This window comes from Lissotriton vulgaris, unplaced genomic scaffold, assembly GCF_964263255.1.
Source record: "Lissotriton vulgaris unplaced genomic scaffold, aLisVul1.2 SCAFFOLD_503, whole genome shotgun sequence".
NCBI lineage: Eukaryota > Metazoa > Chordata > Amphibia > Caudata > Salamandridae > Lissotriton > Lissotriton vulgaris.
The window spans coordinates 891,826-897,399 of NW_028253338.1; the positions used below are offsets into that span (position 1 = coordinate 891,826).

The window sequence follows — 5,574 nt, forward strand, 5'->3', positions numbered from 1 at the left end:
GCGAGTGCTTGTTTATCCAAATTACCTGGTACAAGTGTTTGAGGGTATAGGCCAATTCAGTTTACCTATCACACGTATTTTCTGGTCCATGTTAGCTTGCATCCCCTGTTTAATATATTTCTGCGTTCTTATTGGTCTCAGTTACCCCTCAATGGCACTTCCTGGTTGCTACAGATTACCTGTTACAGGTGTTTCCTGGTCTGTTTAGGTGCTGTTCGTCCACCAAAGGTTTCCCTGCCCATTCTCGCACTTACCTATGTCGAAACACTTTCTTTGCCTGACTTCCAGTCTGAGTCCCGCCCTCCGGGGACCTCTAGAGAGCAGTAGTAACTTCGTAGTTGTACCGAAATGTACGTTCTGACTTCTGAGGCTGGTACCTATACAGTGCGCATGCATACTTTTTTACCATGTGAATACTATAAATCCCAAGGAGTCAAGCGCAGTTCATTACATCCTCTAGACGTGCTGACGTCAGTCACTGCTGGGGAGCGAAGCAATCGTTCGGCTGTCTTGTGAATTCACCCACTGTTCCGTGTGTAACTATTATGTGTAAATTATTTTCGAATAGTACATAGTTAAATGCTGGATGTACAACTTATTAGCTGATTTTTAAAAATATTTTTTTTTTCTTCTGCTAGTGTCATATTTATGTCGATATGTCATAATATACCTAAAGCAAAGTGTACGATTTTCTATAATTCAAATCCTAAATGGAGACTTTAAAAGAATTTCTAGTATCTTATGTGTTTGATATAATGACCAACCAAAACCCTAAGCACTCAAAACAGCATTTCTACGGACGGTACTAGAGTCCTCGATTGTGAATGTGCATCCCGCCTCCATGTTAGCCAGTAAAATACCCCATACAAAAATGGTCCCGATACTCTAATATCTGTTTTGTGTTATAGTACCCCGTATCAAGATGGCTTTCGCGTGTACATGTACAAATGGTTACCTCAGCCAAATATCTACATTTTATATAACATTAAGCATCTTAGAAACTTTGCTGCCGCAGCCACTACGATCCAAAACTGCCTATATGAAGATCCGTCCACTAAAATGGGAGTGCTCATCATCAAGGCATTCTATGGAGGTTCTCACAAGGTACTGGCGGATCTCCTCTTGGAAGAATTTGAAAACTCTGTTCTTTGCAGCCTGCCAGCCAAGAATTGGCACTGAAGGGCACGCACCTCTGCCTTGACTTTCATGCAGACCGTGCCAGCCAGCGACCAGTATAGCATCCTGTTTTCCAGGTCAGTGCTTAACCTAGCTGAGCTGGTCACCTTACGACCTGACTTCGGCATGCTCAGGAAGGTCCTCTGCTTCCACGAGAACCAACTGGTGTACCTTGTGCTCAAGAGTCAGGAAAGGGACTTCCAGTATGGCTACAACCAACTTCTTTCCTGCCTGGTGGCCGACGTAGTGGCATTCAACTTGCTTTATAACATGGAGTCATTTCTGACCGGTATCCGTGGCTTTTTGAGGCTTATGCCTGATCACAGGCCCGATGACCTGGAAGGACTGATCAGGCCAAGGTGCCTGGTCCTCCACTTCCCTGTAAGGTTCCCCAGTGTTAGTAAGTTCCTCTTGCCATATTGCAAGCATATCCATTTTGAGATCAGGGCTGAAGTCAAAGGGGAACCTTTCCTGGCTCCCAGGTTGACTACTACACAGCAGAACACCATTGCTGGGAATTTGATGGAAAACAATGCCCAAGATCGAGGTGTATCTTTTCTGGCACAACTGGAAAGACCACAAAACCAAGTGGCAGCAGCCGACCAACTAGAGGTGTCCAATGTACCACAGAATACAAAATCAGGCCATAAATATGGTGACCACTTTGTAACTCCCCATGGTAATAGCAGTGAAACTGACAAAGAGCAAAGACCACTACACATGGTCTGGCCACACAGTTGGGAGCATGAGAAAGACCCAGAAACTTTTTTCCAAGTTCTGCTTAAGCTTAAAGGCCTCTCCCCGCGATTCAATGTGTCTGTCCTTGAAGAAACCTATACAGATGTGCCAGATGCATTTCTGAAGTCCAGGGGGGCGTTGGGCAATTCTGTGTTGCATTGGGGCTATCTTCCTAGCAAAGAAGACTATGTCCAAGCCCTGTGTATGGCTGATGTTGCTGTCTCAACAACCAAGCATGAGTTCTTTGGTGTGGCAATGCTGGACGCCACACATTGTGGTTGCTACCCTATGTGTCCCAAGGCTCTGGTGTATCCAGAAATTTTTCCAGCTCAATATCTGTATTCGACGCCTGAACAGCTGTTTAAGAGGCTTTAGAATTCCTGTGAAAGGCCAGACATTGTGAGGAAGCATCAATACAAGGGTGACATTTTTAAGTATTCATGGGCATCCCTACGCAGCAAATACCAGGCCCTACTTGCACCAGAATCAGTTGTTAGTTTATGACAGAGGGAGCAAAGGCTACTGTTGTACTGCAGTTCTAAATTATAGAAAACATGATATTATAATTAGAAACTATGTTATTACAATGCTATTAGTTGCAAATGACTCTCAGCAGTCTTAACAGAGGACTCCTATCAAAACAATGCATATTTTTTATGTTTGATTTAACTTACCTCCTCTCCCCAAACCACCCTAAGATCTCAAGTATGAGTCCTGTGGATGAGGAGATCAATGACAAAACGTGTCAATAAAGTGGAACGTTAATGGCTTATCATTGCTGGTGTAGAACTGTCTTAAACTAAATTACAACAGAACACATTATACATTTCCTTCCATCACTCAAATCCCAAAAGAATACAGATTTGTAAAGATCGTCACATGTAAGGCACTTCCAGATGCATCACTAAATATGTTAATTTCCTATTTTATCTTTCTTGTCCTTAAACATTTTTAAGATATAAGTGTATCTGACTTACAGATATCTTTAAAGTAACACTGAATGAATGATTTTTTTTAGCTTTGACTTGGAAGTGCTAACGAAGAGGGCATGCCCAAATCAAAATGTCTGCACTAAGATGTGATGCTTGTACCTTAATTCTTGAGTGAAACATATGATAAACACCATAAGTGTTTTCATTTTATTTCGTACGCACTTCATACCAAAGGTAGCTTTTCTCACTTTATCTACAGTTTCAGTCATTTATATTTGGGGCAGAATTATAATGTTGTTGTCATTGTCATATTAAGTGATCACACAGAATCAATGTGTCCTCTGATTTTGGAATTACACTACCTAACAGGTGACTAAAGTTTGTACTTACCCCTTTGTAAGGATTATACTTAAAAAATAAACATGGCAATATAATAACTTTTTTAATTAACAAAACGCAATCATTGTAACTGTATAACTCCAATGTACCTAATTTTCTGAACACGATGTTAAAGATCGCTATTTTAGTTGGGATTTAAAACACACCTTGCGGGAATATGTTAAGTTTCACCAAAACCCAAAATGTTTCCTAGGAATTCCTGCCTGCCAAGTATGACGCAAGTGTTCCGTATCACTGCACTGAAATGCATTGTCACACATTTATTTTAATGCCATTGTCGCGTCAAGTGCTGTACCAGCATGCCAGGCTGCTAGCACGCACAGGCGCCTGTGACACCTGTGTGTCGGTTCTGCTGTTCCCCGGACTTAACAGTCAGCAGTATGCTCAGTAAACAGTTAATCATTTTTAGGTCTCTCTGAATCAGCGTGCATGCGCTGTTTGGAGAGACATTTAGGAGCAGCTGTTAGAAGTGCTCCCAAAGCGGCGATCAGCTTGCCAGAACACGCAAAGGCGCGTGCGACTTGCACAGCACTTTTTCACATCACGCGCGCACCACTGGCTTCCCACTCGCGTTTTGTTTTTTAATGAATTTTTGCGCGCGACACAACTCCGGCCGGTTCGCGCGGCCAAGGCTTGTTTTCTTTTGGGGTACATTGCTTTCCATTTCCAGCACTGCCCCTCTTGGTCACTTAAAGCACTGCAGTCCAGATTCTGGCAACCCGAGGCTCTTTTTGAGACTCGGCAGTGCCTCCAGCCACATGCTCACCTGACACTATCACTGGCACTACCTGGCAACTCATGGGGCTTCTGTCGGCCACCCATGTGCCCCCAAAACACACTGACGCCTTCTCGGAAAGGAGTACGGCACAGGCCTCTGCACTATCCTCTCTGCAACTATAGTGCTGCTTTAGATGCGGCCAGCATGCGGATTTCAACTCTCTCGTTGATGCTGGAGTTTAATCTCCTCCAGCCAGCCAGCTCTCACGCTCCTTTTGCCAGAAGCGGCAGGTTTCAGGCTTTCAAAGTTTCAGGACACACAGTTTTGGGGTGTCGGTCCCCTTGCCACTGAGCAATGTTTTCCCGTGCAGTTCGGCGACCTCTTCCGATGCATCGGGGGTGGTTTTCTTCAGTATTGAATGGCCATGCTGCTCGTTGCAACCAATCGCAGGAGCTTAGCTGGAGGTGCAGCCAGACAGACACTCCCAACGCGGTGCCCTGGCCTGTCCATCACAACATACCCAGGTTTCCCAATTATCTCTCTCTGGTTGGCGATGGTGAAAGTTGGAAGCGAAGAAAAAGAAGCCTGGTGTTCTTTGGGCAGTAGGTAAAGTGCATGCTCGGGTTTCTCCAGATTGTAAGGCTAACATCAGTGTTTCCTCTAAACAAACTCAATAGAAATTAGAGCAATAAAATGTCACAGTGTCGCTTTGGGCACTCAATTTTCTTATTATTTCAAGGTTGAAGCTTGTTCTTCAGTTTGTCAAACGTATGTTTGATGCTGTACGCTTAAGTTCCACAATGCCACTTGCGAGTGAAAGTATTTGGTAATGTGATACATTTGCATGTTAAAACAATTTGCGCCATTTTGTATGAGCCTGTGACAGCAGCGGCTAACCTTCACCGTCCATTGTGCAGCTTCTCAAAGTTGCATTGTTGCTTTCCTGTTTTTTTGTGACTGGCTCACTACATTTGATCAACATCCATCCCTCTCAAGCGAACTGCTCCTTTTGCAGGGATAATACTGCTTTATAAAGATAACCAAAGAAGGACATGTTGCTAAAAATCCTCAGTGAAAAGTTCTCTTCATTCGCTATGTTAATGGCTGCCACGCAGGTCCCATGGTATGTGCAGCACCTTACTCTATGCCTACCATGTCTAGATAGCCAAGGGCATTTCTGAGTTTGTCTCGTCTGGCTTCTCATTGTTTAAAACTGTTTATTCATTTTTGGTTTTCCCAAGATTCTCAGAAACCATGTTATACAAGACAATTGGACCGTATACACTCTTCTACAGTATGCATCTCCTACATGAATGTACCATTTCCAGAATAACATAACTTCTGTTCAGTAATTTTCCCTTTTCCGCAGTCACGCGTTTAGAGTTCCCTTCTGGACTGCCTTCTGCAAATTGACACAGATATTAAACTGGGGTACAACTAAATCAAATGGGGGAAAACCCCCCCTAACAATAACTTTGACCGGTGATGATGTATCAGTTCTTGTGAAGCGGGCACGCCATTCCTCCTCTCGTGACAAAACACTATCCCCACTATGTTGAATCCCCCCGGACATACGCGTCCTGTGGCCATGCCTGACAGCCGTGTCAGTTG

General features: G+C 43.8%; 1 pseudogene; it reads left to right on the forward strand.

The window, feature by feature from the left end:
* The first annotated feature begins 1,059 nt into the window (after positions 1–1,059).
* On the forward strand, positions 1,060–2,418 carry LOC147661037 (tRNA-queuosine alpha-mannosyltransferase pseudogene; annotated as a pseudogene).
* Positions 2,419–5,574: the final 3,156 nt, after the last annotated feature.